This window comes from Euphorbia lathyris, chromosome 10, assembly GCF_963576675.1.
Source record: "Euphorbia lathyris chromosome 10, ddEupLath1.1, whole genome shotgun sequence".
NCBI lineage: Eukaryota > Viridiplantae > Streptophyta > Magnoliopsida > Malpighiales > Euphorbiaceae > Euphorbia > Euphorbia lathyris.
In genome coordinates this window covers 51371648-51395154 of record NC_088919.1, presented here as the reverse complement: position 1 = coordinate 51395154, position 23507 = coordinate 51371648, and the positions used below count along the sequence as shown (strand labels likewise).

At 33.7% G+C, this 23507-nt stretch overlaps 1 pseudogene; it reads left to right on the top strand.

Moving 5' to 3' along the window:
- The first annotated feature begins 18908 nt into the window (after window positions 1-18908).
- LOC136208135 (heavy metal-associated isoprenylated plant protein 5-like) lies at window positions 18909-21008 on the top strand (annotated as a pseudogene).
- The last annotated feature ends 2499 nt before the right edge of the window (window positions 21009-23507 follow it).

Below are 23507 nucleotides of genomic sequence, written 5' to 3'. Positions count from 1 at the left end.
GAAAAGAATAATATGAAGAGAATAATTTTGATTTAGTGAATGAATAATTCAAATTTCATTCAATATTTCTTAATCAAACCCAACCCAACCCAATCCAACCCAACAAATAAGTTAGATAATATAGAATATGTTGGGTTGGGTTGGCTTGGGTTGGCTTGGATTGGATTAGATTGGTGGATTGGGCATATTTTGTACAGCCCTAGAAAATAAGTCTATTTAATTTAAGTTAAATATTATAAATTATAATATTTAAAGTATAATTTTAATTATAATGGGGAATAATTGGTGATCCGTCGGGGATTCTCCATATGGGATTAACGGAGCGGGGCCTGGGATCCCCACGGGACAGGCTTACCATTCTCCATCTCCGCCTCATCCCTATCACGGGGATAAAATTATCCTCCCGTCTCATGGGGATTCTTATCGGTCCAGATGGACACGAGGAATCCTCGCCCTACTTGCATCCCTACTCTCTTCTTTCTTACAAAAGAAATCCACTATTTCTTATAGCTGTAATCGGCCTTCTTCTTAATTTGGAGAAAACAAGTAAGAAAATGGAAAGAAAGAGAGTGAGATCATTACGTGATTGGACGAGTTCTTATATTAAGCATCCAGTCTTTTATTTTATTTGGAGGATTCACAATTCACATTTGGACATTTTTATTGTGATCCTACTTAATAATTAAAATAATAATAAAAATTTATAATAATTATGGGTACTACACGTAGAGGACGAGCCTTGGCGCAACGGTAAACGTTGTTGTCGTGTGACCCAGAGGTCATGAGTTCGAGTCTTAGGAGTGGTCTCTTGCCAAATAAGCATTATTTTGTTTATAAAACTTGTTTGAATTATATAGTAATTCGAAGGTTTTAATATTATGTTAATAATTGCAATGAAAAATTAAATATGTCATAATTTTTTTTGTTATATGGATCTTAATGCTATTTATTAAAGTTAAATGAATGGAATTTGAATGAATAATTTCATATTTTTAGTCGTTGTATTTTTTTTTCTTTGGCCTATTTTATAATATTATGTTAATAATTGCAATAAAAAATTGAATTTGTCATAAAAAGTTTTTTAGTTATATTAGTTTTAATGTTATTTATTAAAGTTGGATGAATGGAATTTGAATGAATAATTTCATATTTTTAGTCGTTATATAATTTTGTTTCTTTGACCGGTTATTTTATTATAGCTATTAAATATAAATTAAATTAGATATAATATTTTCAATATATGATTAGATATATTGTCACACCCGACCCAAACCGGCATCGGGTATGAGCAGAATATAGGATAACGAACGATTAATAGTTTGAAAAGCGAACCGATTTACTAATAGATAAAATTCATTTGAACTACCTAGAGTTTTATTAATTATTTGACTTGGACTCGATAATTCTATCGAGCTTCCTACGTATCCCGAACATCTTTTAATCTTTTAAATCGGGAATCGAAGCCACGTAGTTCTACCTATTTTAGGTAGTTCTCTTAATTAGGTAGTTCTCTTAACTTATGAACTCATTTTAACTTATTGACACGTTGATTGATTCGCTAACAACTTAATTGTATATTTCACTTTATTACTATATAATTTAATATATATATAAATCGCTTTATCAAAACGAATCAAATCGAATAATGTTTTATCAAAACGAATCAAATCGAACAACGTTTTATCAAAACGAATCAAATCGAACAATGTTTTATCAAAACGAATCAAATCGAACAACGTTTTATCAAAACAAATCAAATCGAATAAACTGCTTTAACAAACCAACTCATAATCAAATAAATCGCTTACAAACCAACTCGTAATCAAATAAATCGCTTTAACAAATCAACTCGTAATCAAACAAACTTAAAACATTATAATTCAAATCATCAAACATTATCAAAACGTAATACTTGTGTGTCCATCCTCGAATTCCACCCGTGTAGCTTATCATAACATCAATCATATCAATAATCGAGATATCTCATTTATATCTCGTCTTGCCTAACGTTAGGACTACCAGTCGTGTACTCTGGCCATACCGCCCTTAGGTATGGTCTTAGAACTACTAACCCTACCCCGGGCAATCCTAGATGGACAAAACATTTTATTTATCTTTCAAACTATCACAACTCGTGAAAATCATCCAAAATAATAACAACCGCAATAACTTTCTCAATCCAAAAATAATTCGTATAAGATCATCAAAATTCCAAAATACCACGATAATAAATAATTATTCTTCAAATAATCAAAATCAAAAGTATATAAATACTTTAAACGTTATATTTTTAAACAATATAATAAAACATATTCAAAGCCACTTAAATAACTTAAATAATTTTAAACTGAACTTATTTTTATTTATCACTGAAATAGCTATTTTAGACCGAATATACCGTTAGACTTGTTATATTATCATAAGTCTATTTGTACTAATTTTATATTCAAATTCTTGTACCAATTTTATATTTGACTTTATGCCGACTCTACTTGGCAAATGTCAGTATCGGTCCTTCTATTTTCAACGTATTTTGATTCTAACTATTAAAATTACCTAACATATTTTATTAATACAATTTACAATAATCAACTATTCTTATTGGATTATTTTCGGTTATCACCGGAATAGTATTGTGTAACTCAAACCGGAATAGTTATTTTAGACCGACGTAGTTAATTGAGACTGATTATACCTTTAACTCGTGACACTGTTAAAAGACCATTAATACCGACTTGAATAAATCTAATGGACAACTTTCTAATTTTTTTTTATTAATAACCTATAGACTTAATAAATCACAACTCAAATCATGTCTAAAACACTTTATAAATAATTTAGATATAAAATAGAGTTACCGAAATATCATTGTCGAACATTGAAAATTCGTCGGTCTGATCCGCTGACAGCTGCTGGTTCGCGCTGCTATCAGAAGTTCAACGATGGTGGTTTCGTGTCCTATTTCTTCGTAGTTCGATCGAATCGAATATTTAAATCTCCAATATCCATAATTCCAAAATATGAAAATAGCCTTAAAAATGTAAGAATGATCAAAATAATCAAAATGGGTAAAAAGAAAACACCATTTATTTATTTCCTCCCCAAATTCTATTTAAGTATGAAAATCAAGAAATGATGAAATCTTCTTTTTTTTTTAAATAATACTTAAAGAAATCACTTTCTTTATTTTCCATAACATAAAAACGTAGATTACATATAAAATGGTGAATAAAACTATTTTTTTTATATATATAATTAATAATACATTTAGGAATACTCTATATAGGAATAACCTCTATTTTGTTATAAAAAAAACTCGGTCCCAACTTGGGCCCGGTTATAAATAGGAATAACCTCCCAAATGTTATTTGTTATACACTTTTCAAGTCCCACCTTTAGAAACTATGCCTCTATATAGTAATATATATTAAGAATTCAAACTAAATTATAAAATATTAAAAAAAAAACTATTGAAATTATCTATGAGTGGGAAACACCCTATTATTATTTAGGAAATATATTATTGATTGATTTGTATTAGGCATAATTATAGGGCTTGATTATAGGCATAATTATAAGGCTTGATTTTTTAAAGGGTAAATTCCAAAAACAAACCCCTGTGGTTTGATGTTGTTCCAAAAAAACCCTTGTGGTTTGGTTTTACAAAAAAAAAAGGACCGTGGTTTCGCCGTTACCCGAAAAACGGAAAATGACTTAACACCGTTAAAAATGCTAACGTGGCAAGGGGTAGAGTTGGAAATTTTTTTTTATTTTTTCTTTTTCTTTTTCTTTTTCTTTTTCTTTTTCTTTTTCTTCTTCTTCTTCTTCTTCTTCCTCTCCTCCTCCTCCTCCTCCTCCTTCTTCTTCTTCTTCTTCTTCTTCTTCTTCTTCTTCTTCTTCTTCTTTTTTCTTCTTCTTCCTCTCTCTCTTCTCTTCTTCTTCTTTTTTTCTATCTTTTTTTTTTCTTTTTTTTAATTTCCAGAATTCTGGAAAATTCTAGAATTCTGGAAAATTTTCAGAATTCTGGAATCCAATAATTTTCAGTTATTAATTCCATATCCAATAATTTCCCTCCACCATTAATTCTTCTCCTCCTCCATATCTCTCTTCAAACTTCACCGGAATTTCACACACTTTTTCATGAAAGGCCATTTTTTCTCAAAAGAGAACCACGGCCACAGTCACGCTCACGCTCACCCTCACGGCCACGGACAAGGCCATAGTCACAAAGACTCAGACGACGATTCCTCCTATATGACGACCGGAAGTAGTAGCGAAGATTATCCTTTCTTCAACCTCGATACTTTATCTACTAATGAGAATTATCCCCCTTCTCCCTTCGTGAATTCGCCCTGGTCTTCTCAAGTAAACATCGAATTCGAAACATTGGAATCAGAAGAATTTTCGTTAAAAGTTCAATGAGGCCAAGCAATTACGTTGAAATCAGAAGAAATCGGAACATTGTTTGGCTAAAACATTTTGATGCAATCTCATGTCTAAGCTTAAGCGAAGATTCATCTTTTCTTTACTCCGCCTCCTGGGATAAAACATTCAAAATCTGGAGAATTTCTGACTCCAAATGTTTAGAATCCGTCACTGCTCACGACGACGCTGTGAACTCAATCGTCGTCGGATTCGACGGATTAGTATTCACCGGATCCGCCGACGGAACAGTAAAAGTATGGTGGAGAGAAACCCAGGGGAAAGGCACAAAACATTATTTTCAGACGTAACGTCTCGATTTCAGAAATTAAAAAAAAAATAGAAGAAGAAGAAGAGAGGAAGATGAAGAGAAGAGAGGAAGAAGGAGAAGAAGAAGAGGAAGAAGAGGAGGAGGAGGAGAAGAAGAAAAATAAAAAAGAAAAATAAAAAAAATAAAAAAAAATTATTTTTCCAACTCTACCCCTTGCCACGTCAGCAACTTTAACACTGTTAAGCCAATTTCCATTTTTCGGGTAACGGCGAAACCACGGTCCTTTTTTTTTGTAAAACCAAACCACAAGGGTTTTTTTGGAACAACATCAAACCACAGGGGTTTTTTTTGGAATTTACCATTTTGTAAACTTAGCATAATTATAAGGCTTAATTTTGTAAACTTTTGGGTATTGATTATAGACATAATTATAGGCATAATTATACCAACCTCTATTTAGTAATAACCTCCCAATTGTTATATAAATAGTCTCGTCTCAAGTGTATTCCTATATAGAGGTTTTACTGTAATAATAATATTATTTCATACCACTCTTTGTTTATCTTTAAGCATTCTTTGAAAAGAAACTAAATGTTAAAGTTATATATATATATATATATATGAAATCATTTTCCCCTCCTTCCTCTACTTGTACATTCAAACCCCCTTTTATAAGGTTACTCACATATAATTATGTATTTACAAATATATATCCAAAACTCATGCCACATGTATGATATATGTGAATAAAAACATGTAATAGGACATGTGTCCCTTTTGTTGTCACAATATACTTTATTTATTTATTTTTAAATTTATATGAATGACACATGTATCTTAGATTGATTATTGATTCAACACTTGTTATTTCCACTATACAAATCTTTTAAATTCTTTTATTATTATTATTAGTATTAGTAAATTAATATGAAATTAGTATGCACCTCCTTATATATACACGTATATATGGTTTGGTAAATTGAAAAATATTGATTTTGACCCTTTAGTTTATAGCTTTTATAAAACTTACCCAAAACTTTTAATTTACACCTAAAAACATTGAATTGAATCCTATAATATATTTAAATTTATAATTAATTAACACTATTTATTTTGAAAAATAAAAATTTTAGACACGGATGTTACATATATGGTTTATTTTGTTATTTTTCTATACTTACAAATCTAGTAAAGTCCTTGAAGAACTTATTTGTATAGTATATTTGCAGCATGACTTTTTTTAGTGCTTTCTTCATCTATGATCAAGATTCTGCCTTCATATAATTTGCTTCAAAATTTATTAATTTGTGCTTTACGAATACTTCCATGAATGGTGCTACCCTGTTTTGCAACAAAACAATTATATCAATAGATTTTTCAGTTTTAATGAATATATTAACGTGTTTAACAAATACTGAGCTTTGTGGTTTTGCCATAATTACTTGACAATTAGGCAACTCCATGGAACATTGCATTGTTTATTAAAGTTCTTGATAGAAACATTGGGTATATAGCCCTTCAGAAACGAGCAATGGAACTATGGAAACCTAAGGGGGATGTTGAAATTATGGATGTGGGTTATGGATTTCACATTGTACAATTTAAACACCTCCAAAAAGAGAATGTGTTATCAGAGATGGTCCTTGGATAATCCAGGGACATTATCTATCTGTGTGAACTTGGTCCCCTGATTTCTAGGCAGCAACAGCCATTATTGCTTCAACAATGGTCTGGGTCAGGTTTCTAGACCACCCAGTCCAAATGTATGATCCTGATTTCCTTTCAGCAATTGCTAATTCCTTTGGTAAGACTGTAAAAACGGATAAGAATACTCTAAAAGCATCAAGAGGAAGATTTGTCTATGTGTGTGTTGAGATCGATTTACAGAAACCATTGACAGCTGAATTTGAAGTTAATCAGGTAACATATCGGATTCAAAATGAGGGCATCACGTTGCTTGTACTAATTGTGGTAGATACAGGCATATCAAGTCGGCATGTGTTTTACCAAGCATCCAACAAGAAGTTAATGCTCAGGAGAGAACCGATGAAACTTTAGTGGCTAATTGTGACACTACCAACAGTGATCCTATGGTAACTGCTTCTGAGGTTGAATTAAATGGGAAGGAGAATGAGTACGACCCATGGATGATGGTACCAAGGTGAAGATATATTCCAAGCGCTGACAGAGTGATATTGGGAGAGTTGCAAAATAAAGATCTATCAGATAAAAATAAGGAGAATCAGAATAATAATAGGAAATTTACTTCAACATGCAAAAGTATTCTGATGGAAAATGAAACTCCTAAACTGGCAAACCAATCAAGAAACATTCATAATATTTCGAATCCAGCTCGGGGATTGTTATTCGCAATCCTTTTGATATCCTCAGTAATATTTCGAGCAATCTGATAACTGACTCCCAAGATGGGGAGGACTCTAGTAACAGAGCTAAAAGAAGCCGTGCTGACCGTGTTCAGGAATGCACTCATGTTGGCATTGGAAATATGGATGAACATATGATTTTTGGGGCTTCACTTAATCACAAACCGGGAGCAAACATTAAACTTGCAGGTTCGAGTGCTTCACCTAGGAATATGGACATGAGTAATGTCGAGCTCAGATGAAAATTTGGTCAAGGGACGCCCCGAGTTTAGGTGGAATGGTCCCATTCCAACATTGATTGTTGGGTTGGGTTTCTTGTCAAATCTTGTCCATGCGAATTATATCTTGGAACTGTTTTGGTGCTGGAGGCACCAAATTCTTTAAAGCTTGTTGTCATTTGGTTCTGAAAAAGGAACCGAATATGTTAGTTTTACTTGAAACCAGACTTCCTGGCACGCGTGCGTCTCACATATGCAAGCAGCTTTATTTCTCTAATGTTGAGGTGGTGAAGACAGAGGGATTTAGTGGAGGAATATGGGTATTCTGGCATCATGATAAAATTGAGTTTATGGTTTCAAAGAAAGAAATGCAGTTTTTACATGGGGAGATTTTGATTAAGGTTGGGAAGAATGGGGGGCTAGATTTTCTGTAACATTCACTTATGTCTGGCCCCAGATGTGTTTTCAAAGACAGTTTATGGAAGATCTCCTTATCCTAACGGATACAGTTTCACTTCTCTCGCTACTCATTGGGGACTTTAACATTGTCAAATCCGCTGATGAGAAGCAAGGGGGGCTCCTACAGAACTCTGAATCGCAGCTCAAGCTTTATGGATTAGATCAATAAAATGAACCTGATTGATTTGGGCTTTCAGGGTCCATATTTTACCTAGTACCGGGGCTCTTCTCCTAGAACTCGTGTGGCTTACAAGCTTGATAGAGGCCTCTGTTTGATGAACTGGAGGTTGGTCTTCCCAGAAGCAATTATCCATCATCTACCTAGACATCGGTTTGATCATTGTCCTATTTTGTTGGGTGAATTGGCTTTGTCGGGTGAACTGGCTTTGTCATAGAGATAGAAACACGACATTTTTCCACCTTTCAACTTTAATACGGAGAAGAAAAAACAAAATTGAAGGATTACGTAACAAAGATAGAAACTGGATTTGGGATTCTGACACTGTAACGCAGATGATTTTGGAGCATTTCAGTGAGGTGTACATGAAAGAAATTCTACTAAGGGGCTACCTTCGTACTATGTGCAATTTCCCTCCTATGCCTAGCCGGTTGAAGCGAAGATTAGCGAATATTTTCTTTCATGATGAGGTGAAAGCAACAAGTTTTGAGATGGCTCCCTCTAAAGCTCCTGGGCCTGATGGGTTTAATTTCGGTTTCTACCAATGCCTTTGGACAAAATTAGGAGATCAAGTCAGTGATTTAGTCCTAAATGCTTTAAACACGGGTAGTTTCGATCCGAGTATCAACTGGACACTGATTTCTCTCATCCCCAAGGTTCCTTTACATGAATCAGCTCCTCATTTTCGTCCCATAAGTCCCTATAATATGATTTACAAAGTCATTACTAAGTGTATTGTGAAGCGTTTGAAGCCTATGCTTGCTCATGTCATAAGCTCGACTCAGACCAGCTTCATTCCTGGTTGTAGCATATCAGATAAAATCATTCTGATGCAAGAGGCAATCCATTCTTTCAATAGAAAAACAGGGCAAGAAAGGCAGTATGATTCTGAATGTTGAACTTGAAAAAGCATATGACAGAATAAGCTTGCAATTTCTGCTTGATATGCTTTTTCTGGCTAGGCTTGAACAAAATTGGGTTGACCTTATTATGAAATGTGTAGCTGCCTCCTCTATGCAGGTACTCTGGAACTGTGAGAAACTTACAAGTTTCGTGCCTTCTATGGGTCTTAGACAGGGTGACCCTCTCACCCCATATCTGTTTGTTCTCTACCTAGAGTGGCTGAGTCATATGATTGAAGATGTTGTGCTCTGCAAAAGTTAGAATCCAGTGAAACTCTCCCGCACTGGACCTCAACTGGCCTATATGTTTTTCACTGATGATATTGTTCTTTATGCAGACGCATCCTAACACAATTTCCACAAAGATTTTGATTATGACAAAAATATTAAATTAAATTTATATCTCCATAATTAATAACACATTAAAAGATAAAAATGATTTATTTATACTAATATGTTTGTTGAAGTGTTTGATTAATTATAAGCAAAAGTTCAAAGATGTTAAATTGGGCCTTAAGGCTCAATCCAAGCCCATTATCAAGAAGGATTGTGAATCAAAAGTTTAAGCCCATATCATAAAAGGATCCAGAAGTTCTACAGCCATCTGTAAATTAAGAGAGTTCTGAAAGACAAGATTCAAGCCACGCTTGACAAGATCAACAGAGACAGAGTTGACATGCACACAACTATCGATTGCCCATACTTGATAAGGAAAGTTTCAACCTGAAAACTTTGCCTGATTTGGTTAGACCAAGAAGACATACTCCGACCAACTCTGAACAACAATGCAACAGACAAACCAACAGACAAAAGATATCAGATAATTGGCTGTAGGCACTGGCCTCTAGAAAGTGAAAAAGACAGATGCACATTTTCCCTCTTAACGGTTATTTTGAAATTCGAAATGATCGCTGCCTCAAGTATTAACTATAAAAGGCCTCTCATTTTCAACCTTGAAAAACACACAGACATTTGAGAGATAGAACGATCTTCAATGCATAAGCTTTGAGTGATTATCTTTTGAAGTTCCAAAAAGCAAAGCAAAAAGCAAGAACTGGTTTACACACACTTTCATATTTCTTGTGTAATCTTTTCTTTCAGTTCATTCAATGTAATCTTAGATTAGAACAAAAATCATCAATTCTCTAGAATAGTTCGGAAGCTCTGTTTGTTCGGTATTTAGCAAATAGAGGTAGATAGTTAGTCGGAATGTAGAATTATAGAGGAATGTACTCTGTAATTGGCTCAACAACTATTGTAAGAGTTTGTGCTCTACCAGAAAGAGCTCAGTAGTGGATTAAGCTCAGAAGATGAATTTCGGGGACTGGATTTAGGTAGGAGGCCGAACCAGGATAAATCTATTGAGTATCATTTTCAAACTCTTACTCTGTATATTTGCTTGCTCATTATTTTGGAACTTTTAAACTAATCAGAGTATTATCTCTAACGTGCAAAGTTTGGAAGCCCTCTAAGTGTTGCTCTTCGAATCAAGGACATGAGTAATCTTAGCTACTAGTTAACTAACTGTAACACCCTGTCAAATTTCCTTCTTTTAATTGATATTTAACCTTTGAAAACAATTAAAATGTCACTAAAACGAACAACTATCATAAACACGTCGATTTATTAATTGTCCAACCTTTACATATCAAGAACCTAACCATGAGCCTATACTCTAACCATGTACTGCAACACAGTTTAACATACTAACCATCCTGACAGTTGTACTGCTAGCCAATTTTAATACCTTTAACCTGTAAAGAAAATTGGTGGAAAGTGGGGGTGAGCTTAGGGAGCTCAGTAAGATAGCTAATTAAATACATAGCACAACCACACACACATACAATTCAGTTTACATGCACTTAATAATTATTAGTTATCAAACAAAACATCTAATAGAAAAAAAAATATATATTATTAGTTTATTCAAGGGCCCTGCTTACTCTAGTCTAGTAATATCCAATGGTTGTTTGACCAATAAAATCAGATCCTGGGATACCCTGTCATAACAAATACCTGGTATCCCATCTCTATCTCTAGGTACCATGCTGTCGTAATAAATAACTGGTACCTTAACACCCTATCGTAACAAATACCCGGTGTTTATATTTCACGTGATCACAATATTCATTTTTTCTTAATTCAGTCGCAACCATTGAATATACTATCCTAGATAAGCTCTTATTTTCATAATTTTCCAGTCTTTCATATTATCCAAAGTTTATCAAATGTATCATAATCAATTTCTATTCTATCATCAATAAGTCTCGGTCTAAAAACCATTCATATCCTCACAACCATCCATATCAAATTCAATTCATTCACGTCACCGTAGTGTGATCATAAATTTCAAGTATACATGTCAAATATATAAATCAAATTAGTAAGCAATTATTACACCAAATCAAATATAGCACCCACACATACAAGCACACATATTATATATTTAATTAACCATTTACCTCCATCTCAAAGGAAAACTAATAACGATCCCGAATTTATCACCCGCATGCTCATCTAGAAATTATTGGTTAACTTGCTCATGGTTGGCGGCTCCCAAAATAAAGAACAGAGTTTTTCTTTCTTTGGTAGGTTTACTTAGTCTCCCATAACAAATTTAATCTGTTATATATATATATATATAATTTTTGAAAGAAAAATCGTTGTCAGCTCCATTAGTTATTGGGCTGAAAACAAAATCTCAAACCTATTTCTTTTTAATTATAATAAGGTTTTAATAATAGATATAAAAACACACGTAGAAACAATACAAAATGGAAAAAAAAAACATTTATCTTAACCATTAAAATTAAATTATTTCTTTTAAAACCATGTTACTATTTTTTTCCATAGAATTTTAATGCTAGGAAAATTAGTAAAATATTGTAATATATCCATATAATTAAAGTCTATGTGAATGATTTTGCGGACGTTACAGTTAATTGTTTTGTGGGCGTTACACTAACATTGCCTCTAAACCTCAACATCTGCACTCTGATCTGTTCAGTGTGCTGTGAGAAATGTTTTTGAATGCACCAAAGTTTTAAATCCTTAATAGTTCCATTAACCCCCCCCCCCCCCCAATCTGGAACTAATTCTCACATGACTAAGGGACCAACAAGTGGTATAAGAGCTACACTAGCTCAACGCATAAGATAACACTATTTTGAGATGATCCCATAATGGCTAGTACTGCAAACAACACTCGTTTCCTACCTGGAAATGAAACAACTCAGATCTTGCTTGAGGGCTTGTCTATCACTAGACCACCTCTGTTCTTTGGATCAAATTATACCTTCTGGAAAAACAGAAAAAAAAATTCATCCAAGCCACGAACATGAGTGCTTGGCTAGCAATAGTCAAAGGTCCGTTCATTCCGTATAAAATGGTGGAAGGTAAACAAGTCATCAAGGAAGAGGCTAAATGGTCAGAGGATGACCTTAAAAATTGAAAAATAATGCTTCTCCCATAAACATGCTTCAGTGTGCGTTAGATGCTATAGAATACAACAAGATTTCAGGTTGTGAATCAGCACATGAAATCTGGAAAAAGATGGAAGTGACCTATGAAGGCACAAGCAAGGTGAAGGAATTAAAAGTGAACCAGCACATGAGGCTATATGAGCTATTTAAGATGAATGATGGCGAAGAAATCTCTGAAATGAATGATAGATTCACCAACATTATCAACAAGCTCAACGGACTCGGAAAGGTTTTCACAGAAGAAGAGCAAGTCAAGAAAATACTCAGAAGCCTGCCCAAAAGCTGGCAAGCTAAGAAGACCGCTATAGAAGAAGCTCAGGATCTAACCACGTACAGATTTGATGAGCTGATCGGATCTCATCTAACTCGTGAGATCTCCATGAAAAGCTTTGAAAGCAAGGAGAATCCAGAAGATAAGAAGCAAAAGTCCTTAGTCATGAAAGCAGACTCTACTGATGAGAGCTCAACTAACGATGAGGAAATGGCTATGTTTACTCGGAAGATGAAAAGGATGTTCCGGAAGAATGAGAAATATGGAAAGAAGTCCTTCTGAAAATATGACAAGACTAAGAATGAATATGGTGACAGTAAGTACAAGAAGGATGCTTCAAAACCCATTATGTGCTTTGAATGTCATCAAACTGGACATATCAAGTCCAACTGTCCAACTCTAAAGAAAGACAAGAGAAATGGGAATAAAGGAATGGTGGCAACCTGGAGTGATAGTGATGAATCATCATCCTCCAAAGATGATGCTGCAAAGATAGTAAACATATGCTTCATGGCTGCTGAGACTGAAGAACCAAAAAATTCTGAAACACAAGAATCCTCTTATACCTCTGAAGACGAAAATCAAGCTACTGAGGTAACTTCACTTCCCACTCTGAAAAATGAAATGATTAATGCTCTTTGTGATGTAAACTCTCTAGTTAAAAAAATGTAACAAGAAAATAAGAGTACTCACTAGAAGATGTGATGAGGTTGAAGAAGTCAAACTTAGTGACTTCTGACACCTTCTCCAAGATAATACTAGGCAAGATGAAAATCTTAAGATAATGCACAAGTTTGTCTCAAAAGTCCAAATGGAGTCTAAAAGTCTCCGGAAGGATATCACATCAATTAAGAACCAATTAAGGGTTCCGAATACAAAGAGCCATAGCCATTAGTACACTTGGAATCATAGTTCTAGTAGAAATAGATGGATCCCACAACCTAGAGTCCAATGTGATTTCTATGGGAAATCTGGCCACACAACCAAAGTGTGTCGGCACAGAATTAGTTACAATAGCTGTAATCATGTTTTACCTGTCAGAACTAACAAGAAAGGACCTAAAAAGACTTGGGTACCTAAAAGCAAGTAATTGTATTGCAGGTGGGCCTGAGATGTGCTTAGAAGTCAAAGATGTGGTATATTGACAGCATGCTCAAGGCATATGACTTATGATGAAACTCAATTCATCATATTTGTGCATAAACGAGAAGGAAACATAAGTTTCGGAGACAACAAGAAAGGTAAAATAGTGGGTTCCAGATCTATAGGAGGTAACCCATCTATTGAACATGTCTCCATAGTCAGAGGTCTTAAGTATAACCTTCTGAGCGTAGCACAACTATGTGACAACGGAAGAAAGGTTATATTTGACTCTTCTGGATGTCAAATACTTGACAATAAGACTAACTCTATAATTCTTACTGCTCCGAGAATAGATAATGTATTTATGCTAAATCTCGAAAATAATTTTTCAAAAGATATATGCTTGGACTCAAAGGAAGAAAATTACTAGCTATGGTACAGAAGACTTGGTCATGTGAGCATGGACCTTCTGGCCAAACTAGCAAAAAATCAATTAGTTGAAGGACTGCCGACATTAAGATTTGAGAAGGATCATTTATGCAATGCCTGTCAATATGGAAAACAATCACGTAAATCTTTCAAAAGCAAAAATGTCCTTACAACCAAACGTCATCTGGAACTTCTTCATCTAGATCTTTTTGGTCCAGTTCAGCCTCTAAGTCTAGGCGGAAGAAGATTTTCCCTAGTCATTATAGATGACTTTTCTTGTTATACTTGGATCATCCTACTCATTAGCAAAGATGAAACTTTTGAGACATTTTCAAATCTGTGTAAGAAAGTTGAAAATGAGAAGGACTTGAAAATCACTCATATCAGAAGTGATAATGGTGGAGAATTCAGAAATCAACTATTAGATGAATTCTGCGAAACAAACGGCCTTGACCATAACTTTTCTGCTCCTAGAACTCCCCAACAAAATGGGGTTGTTGAAAGGAAGAACAGAACTCTGGTAGAAATGGCCAGAACAATGCTGAGTGATAATAAACTTCCAAAGTACTTTTGGGGAGAAGTTGTTAACACAGCTTGCTATATTCTCAATAGGGCTCTGGTTAGACCTATTCTAAAGAAAACCCCATATGAACTCTGGAAAGGACGGAAGCCAAACATTGGGTACTTTCAAGCCTTCGGTTGTAAGTTTTTTATTTTAAATACTAAGGACAGTCTTGCTAAGTTTGATTCAAAGGTTGACGAAGCCATCTTCCTAGGATACTCAACTAACAGTAAAACATATGGAATTTTCAACAAAAGAACTCAAGTACTTGAAGAGTCAGTGCATGTTAAGTTCGATGAAACTGACCCTGTAGTTAGAACTATCAACGCTTTAGAAGAAGAGCATGGTCCAACATCTGCAGAACCCAGTCAGAATCCAAAGTCAAGTTCATTCGGAACCTCTAAAGGTAAAAATGAGTCTCAGATTGTTTTTGCTAACCATCTACCTACTGTAGATATTGTTGAAACACCTATAATTGAAGACATTACTCTTCCAAGAGAAGTTAGAATCCGCAGAGGGCACTCTGAGGACAACATACTTGATGATGCCAGAAACAGACTGATGACCAGAAATCAACTAAGAAGATTTCTGAGTAATGTAGCATTTGTATCAGTTCTGGAACGCAAGAACTTTCTAGAAGCTGAAAATGATGAATTCTGGATGATAGCCATGCAAGAAGAATTGGACCAGTTCAAGAGAAACGAAGTATGGGATTTAGTTCCACATCCACGGAACCAGAAAACAATCGGAACCAGATGGGTATTCCAAAACAAACTAGACGAAAAAGGAAACGTAATCAGAAACAAAGCCAGACTAGTCGCACAAGGGTACAATCAACAAGAAGGTATTGATTATGGTGAAACCTTTGCTCTAGTAGCAAGGCTTGATTCCTACAATAAATGTTGATTACAATGCCTATGATACCGTAATCAGTAATTAAAATAAGAAAAAAAAATCCATTATGGTATTTAGTGCACCATAATGATAATTTTTTTAACCATAACATATAAACAACCCCATTTAAGGAAATATTTTCTAACCAATTCTATATTGGGAATAATTTCTTCAAATGGTACCTAATTGGGGTTTAACCCTATACAAAAGGTTTAAACACCAAATAAATTTTAGAAATCTATGATAACAAACAGAAACCAGGGAGAAATTATACTGTGTGCCTGACACACCACCTCAAAATCTGATATGGTGTGTGATAGCCAATGAAATTGAAATACATGGGATTTAATTAAATTTCTTTAATAATTCTTACCAAAAAAAAAGCCATTAATTGACTTTTCTTATCCCTCATTTGCCTTTGTCATGGCCTTCCTCTTGAAACCACCACTTTCAACATTTTTCCTCTTTTTTTACTTGAATTTCACTCATCTCAAAGACACGGAGATATGATTGTATGAACTTCAATTCAATTGGGTTTTGAATTAAAACCTTTTAAAAAATTAAAATTCAGATCCACAAACTTTTTAAAATATGTTTAAATCCAATTAAAACTCATCGGTGGTGGTTGTATGAACTCCAATTCAATTTGGTTTTGAACTAGAACTTTTAAAAAAGATTAAAATTCAGATCCAAAAACTTCAAATCATTTATGGGTTTTCTGAAAAACATCTTTTTTTTCCAGACTTAAAATAAAAATTCAGATCCAAAAAACTTGAATGATTTTTTAGTAGAGTTATTGTCGCGGAGACCAATTTTTACTCAGTTTTCACTTGTCCTTTAGCTGTGGAAGAAGGAAAATAACCGATAGAGAAAATCGATCGGAGGTGGTGGAAGAGGAAAATGGATAGACAAGTGGTGGTTACCGGAAAAGAACAATTAGAAAAATATAGCAGCACCGCCTAGAGTTGTAATGTAGCCGGAGTTCAATCTTCATAAGAGAGATAAAAGTTATTTGGTTTTGTTAGATAAATTATACTTATCCAACGAAAAAACTCAATTTAGATTTTTTTTATTGGTGTCATGTTTCTATTTGCCATGACACACCACATCAGATTTTGAGGTGATGTGCAGGCACACAGTATAAGAGAAATTTCTAAGTTATTATATATATATATATATATATATTATATATATATATATATATATATTATATATATATATATATATATATAATCTAGATATGTAGGGGCTTGGATAATTGATCTAAATATGTAAATGAGTCTCCCATTTGATCTAGTTTTGTAATTTTTTCTGTAAAAAAATAAAAAGTTAATTTGTTTTAAAGATTTAAAATCGTGAATCATACCTTTATTTTTTAAGTTTTGACACCATACACATCCTTCTTCTAGCTGCTCAACAACTTTAGCAAGAGTAAATCTGATGATTATTATAACACAGATCAGGAAAAGCTTGATTAATAAACAACAAAACCATTGCAGATCGAGAAAGAGAACAAATAAAGCTTATTATTTCTATTTTTTTCGAATCGCATGTAGAAGCTTTCATGCTTATGGAGTAAGGCAAGAGCGAGATTTGAGAGCTAAAATGAGAGCTCTAGAAGGATGATGATTAGATATGTCGTCTAAATGTTTAAGAGAAAACCTAATTTACTCTGTAGAAGAAATTAGGTTTTTATTTTGGTATTTATATGGCGTTTAAATATTTGAGCGCGTTATAAATTTGGGAAAATATTTGCTCCCATGCGAACCGTATAAAATTTGTTTTTTTTTTAATTTATTTTCAGACATCAATGACAGTGCTAATATAAATAATATCATCTAATAATGATGAACATTTTGGGTTAAAATCAGTTTTTTATGGGGTAACAGATGTGTCATCGTAAAACCATATTGTAATTTAAGGTTCTTTGGACTTAAACTTTTAGATGATACAGTTGCGGAAAATAATCAAATTATAAGAAAAAATGCCTGTCATATATCTTGTGTCATTTGAACGAGTTTATTTTAATTTTTATAGATTTATAATAACTTTATAATTGTTGTTTTTTTTACGTACGTTTATTTCTAAATTAGAGAAGATAATAGTTGTGGATAGACGCATATGGAATATAAATTGATTAGTATATCCAATAAATTGAGTTCATCATTGTATGTATTGAGGAAAAAATTAACATCTGCTTAGTTGTGATTCTTATTTACAAACTCCATCCTTTATGTGACACAAATTTTAAAACCAAATCCCATTGTTGGTATAATTTGAACAAATTCTACTCTTTACTTTCTTTTCTTGTTCCTATTTTGTGTTTATTAATCAACATGAGTATTATATTTTTTTTTTCGAGATAGTGTGGACGACTTACATTTTGTAAGTTATGGTATAATACATCAGTTGCTTTCTGAATGTGTTCAAAAACCTTTATTGCCTCCGACACTTACATAGTGTCTCATTAGGCTGATGAATTTACTTAAAGTGTAATAATTAAGTCCCTAAATATTATAAAAATTTCATAAAGGTGTAAAAAATAGAAAGCTAATTGTTTTAAAGATATAGAATCATGATCATACATTTATTTTTTAAGCTTTGACTTTTTTTATAGATTTAAACAAATTGAAATGCATATCACTTTAAACAAGTTTAGAGGGTAATGAATCAATATAAGCGAGTTTAGGAGACTAATATGTCATTTTAAACAAATCTAGTTGGCCAATAGGTTACTTTAAGCAAGTTGAAGGAGTTAACAAAACACTTTATAAGTTTAGGGGGCCAATCAACCTTATGAGATAAGTTTAGAAGCTATTAATGTATTTTAACCATTGTAAAACAATTAATTGATTTATATATGAAAATTTAATTCAATTAATACAATTTTTAAACTGAAAAATTTGGACAGTTATAATGTAATAAATTTTGGAAAGCAGTTTTTTTTTTTTAAATGGTAAGAGGTATATTTGACTATATTTAATCAGTTTTGAAAATTCAATGAAATTAAATTTAATCGGTTATAATTCAAATAAATTTGAAACTGAACATTTAATGAAATTGACTGTTAGGGTTGAAAAGATTGATTTTTCAGCTATAAAAGGCAAACAAAGGGCGTCTAACTCACACATAAAATTCTTTTTTTTAAAGTGAAAAGACAAACAGAAATATAAAAGTAGATAATCAAACATTTCTTATATTTCAAAGTTAATTTTGTTCTATTAGTTGAATTTTCAGTCATTACAAACCATTTTATATTAAATCTTTAGGTCATCGGTCTCACCCATTTGAGGTTTTTGACAATCACCGAACGAAGATCAATCTAAATGTGGAAACATTTCAAAGGTGCCGCCATGGTGATGGAGGACCTCCAAGATTATCTCATGATTAAAGCTATGTATGCAAAGAGCAAACTAGCTTTTCGAAAGTGTTCCAGACTATGCGACATAGATATAGCGATGGAGTTTGAAACTCAACCAGATCAAGTGAGTTGTCTGAGTTAATTTCAAATAAATGTTACGTGGTTTCACATTTTTTTAGATCGGTATATGTGATTATTTTTTCAAATTTGAACAATGTCGATCTCAAAATGAAAATTTATAAGAATTAAAGTTGTTTAGTATCGTATTTACTATGGAACCATATTTTTATTTTTCAAAATTATCATTTTTAAAGTTTTCTCTTTCTAAATATTAACTCTCTTTTATAAAAAAAAACAACACTTAAATAACCTTAAACCAAAAAAGTTGAAGAATTAAAGTTGATTACAACATTATTTTTGATGTCGTTATCGAATAAATTCAGAAAAATAAAAATTTTGGGTGAATTAAGTGTAGTTGAAATTAAAAGTAAAATTAGCCTAATTAATATTATGATGTTAGGATAAAATTAAAATTAAAAAAAAGAAACGCTTCAGCTTTAATCGATGGAATTCACCTTTGAATCACATTTTACTGATTCAAATATTCATCTGATGCAATTTTATCCCGATTTTGCTTTTCTTAGCAGCAGACAGAAGGTGAAGGAGATAAAAATGTTGCCGCCTCCGCCGCCGGTGGCGAAAAGAAGGATGAACGGAAGCCTGTTTCTGTTTACAAAATCGACATGCATTGTGAAGGCTGTTGTAAGAAAATTAGAAGAGCCGTGAAGCATTAGAAGGTGAGAATTAAATAGAGATCTCTCTTTTTTTTCTTTTGTTTGTTTGTTTGGTTTGGTTTGATTGATTTGGATTGCCAATTGAAATTTGTGATTTGTTGTTGAAGGTGTGGAGTCGGCGAAGACGGATCTTCAATCGAACAAATTGATGGTGACCGAGAAAGTTGACCCTGAGATAGTGAAAGCGAGGCTGGAAAAGAAAATGAAGAAGGAAGTACAGATTGTATCTCCGCAGCCGAAGAAAGACGGCGGCTGTGGTGTTGAGAAGAAAGCGGATGAGAAAGCCGCCCAGAAGAAACCAGCACCTAAAGAGGTATAAGAATAAAATAATTAATTTAAATTCGCTTCTGATTACAGTGATTAACTCGTTTGGATTTAATTAATCTACGCAGATTAAGGTGGTTTTGAAAATCAAAACTCATTTTGATGATTGCATTACCAAAATGAAGAAGATCATCAGAAAAATCAAAGATAGATAAATTTTCAGAATATTTTAATCTCTGCGATTATACAAATATTTTTTCAAATTATAACTGACTTTAAAATTATACAGGAGTTGAGAGCGTGGCAGTCGACGACAGAAAGGATCTGGTAACGGTGAAGGGAACAATGGAAGTTAAGGACCTCGTGCCTTACCTGTCGGAGAAGCTCCGGAGGTCGTTCAGCCCAAGACAGACGAGGCCGTTCAGCCGGAGACAGACGAGGCAAAGAAAAATGTCGGCGGCGACGGCGACGGAGGAGGCGAGAAAAGGAACGATGCTGAGAAAGTAGACAGAGAAGGCGAGAAAAAGAATGATGCTCAGAAAGTGGACGGAGGAGGCGAGGAAAAGAAGGATGACAATAAAGAAAGCTCCAAAGCCGACGAGAAAAAGAGCCATGGTAAGAAAGATGAAGCCGGAGCATGAGAGAAAAAGAATGATGATAAGAAAGGCGATGAGAGAGGAGAGGAAGCAAAGGTGAAGAACAAAGAAGCTCTTGCTCCTGCTCCTGCTCCAGCTCCAGATCCAGATCTAGCGACCGCGACGGCAGCAAGTGGTGACGGTGGTGCTATGGCGGAGGTAACAAATAAAATGGACTATTATCCGGCATATGTTCCGACTAATTGGATGGAGGGGATATTTTCTCAGAACTACATTGTTTACCCGCAACATCCGCAATACGGTTATGGATATAACACGGTAAATCAAGGTTACCGGATTCCGATATACAATAATATTGAACCAGTGTACAACCATCCACCAGTGAATCCAGCACAAATGTTCAGCGATGACAATCCCTATGCTTGTTCCATCATGTAAAACGAGGACGTAGAATGATATAGCCGAAACGAGGACGTAGAATGATATAGCCGGAGATCACGGCTATTGTATATAATATTGCATAGAACCTTGTACTGGTTTTCCTGATAGTACATTGGCTTTCTTTTGAGTTTGGTAAATATACAGCTACTTGTAGTTAAGTTAGTCTTAGAGATCTCCACGAGTTTGAATCTAGGCATGAATATTTCATCCTAAACTAAAACTTCTTAAATTATCAATTACGCTTTGAGTAAAAATCATCAAATTATCTTCATATTCTATATGTACTATAATAATCTCTGTGTTGGTTCAAAATTGATTTGGGGAAGAGGATCTAAAACTGTTCAATCGAACCGAATCAATTGGTGATTTTTGCGTATATATAATGATGACTAAATTGATGCTTTTTGCTTAATTGAAGATTTTAATAGTTTAAGGTTCTAATTGACCTTAAAGCTTTTGGACCTGTTTGGTTTAGCTGTTAACTAATAGTTGTTTGTTGCTGATATTAGCTGTTTATTATTGATTGGTTAATTATTAGTGTTTAGTAAGATTATATTGTATTGTTGATACTAGTATTTAAATGTCAAATATAGACATGTTTTAAAACAATCAATAAAAAAATTATAAAATAAAAAAATGTATTACACAAATTAATAAAAATAACTCAGATAGATACAGAAGGCATTTAGCGACCTCTGGAGCTTGCGGTAGATGTAGAGGCCATGTTGAATCGTTGTGCCACGCTCTTAGGGATTGCCCTAAGAGTGAAGAGGTTTGGAAGAAAATTCTCCCTCATCATACTTTCTCTTCCTTCATGTCTCATTCTGTGAACGACTGGTTCTCAGATGGTATTAGGGGAAAGTTATTGTCTTATATGGAGCATGGGGACATTTTCTTTGCCATTATCTGTCATCAAGTGTGGAAATGGAGGAACAAGGAGATTTTTGATAATAAAGTTGTTCTTTTGCCTAACTTAGCTGAGTTCTTCTTGAAGAAACTCTCATCTATTATTGATAGTTTCAAAGGTGAGTCCCTTGCCAGATCTTCCTCGAGTAGTGATGTCCACCTCGTGAGCTGGAGCAGGCCGAGAGAGGGGGTTGTGAAGCTGAATATTGATGGTTCCTGCCTCAGTAATGGTAAGATTGCTGCCGGGGGTGTTCTTAGGGATGCGGGAGGCGCCTGGCTTTCTGGGTTTATCCAGAATTTGGGTTTGGGTTCTTCCTTCTCTGCGGAGCTCTGGGGCATTCTCTCTGGGATCCAGCTGGCGATTAGGCTGGGTGTTAAGAGGCTTTCTGTGGAGTCAGATAACTTGGAGGCCATCAATATGATTTTGGGTAGTCATGCCATGGGTCTTAATAGCCGCAACCTTATTAAAGCTATTAAGAGGCTTAGCCCCTCATTTGATATCCTTGAGTTCAGCCACATTTTCCGAGAGCAGAACCGTGTTGCAGATCACTTGGCGGCGGCAGGCCATGAGGGGGTGTTAGGTGTTTCTACCCTTACCGTTCCCCCTATCGCTCTTTCTCCTCTTATTTTAGAGGATAGGATTGGGGTTAGCTTTCCTAGGCTAATCCCGGTGTAGTTGCTTGTTTTGCTTTGCTTTCCTTTCCTTTTCTACCAAAAAAAAATTAATAAAAATAATAAAATAAATTATTGAACGTGACAAAACCTTGTCCTTTCAGTAATTATGCTATATAAATAAAAATAATGTTAAAGAAGAAACATATTTTATAGAAATAAGAAGGATAATTTTATCAATAACAAATAACTACAAAAAGCTCCAAAATGACAGTTTTCAGAAAAAAGGTTAAACGTTGCGGTTATATAAACCTAATTGGAGTGAAACGCTAAATGATTCTCCGAAAAGCTGAAACAAACACACTCTTACCTTAAAGAGCCAAATGGATATTATATCTTGAATTTATATATCTATGTAACAAACTTTTGAATTTTAAATTCCGTTTGTTTTATAGAAACAAGATATATAAATTCAAGATTTTTTTGGTGTTTGTATGCTTACTAAAATCTTGGGAGCATTTGGTTCAAACTTCGGAATCAGAATTGGAATCGAAATCGGAATGCTACGGAATCAAAATCGGAATGACTATTTAATTCTTTTGTTTGGTTCAAACTTCGGAATTGGAATCCAATTATTAAGAGATTGTTTGGTTTAAATTTCGGAATTGGAATCAGAATTAAAACGGAACAAACTTTTTTTTGAAACTAATATATATATTTTATAGATAATATAATAAGATATTATATTAATATATAATTTAATAAATCATATTTTATATAACATATGTATGAAAAAATATATACGATTATTATGTATATGTGGGTAGTTATTAAAAGCAATTTGTAGTTGCTTAGTAGTAGTGTATCTAAACAAAATAAACGTGGGTCTAGCACCAAAAGAAATATAACCAAAAGTGGGATCATTTTTTTTGTGCGGTAAATTTGGAAGGAAATGAGAATGAAAATTGATTGATAGAG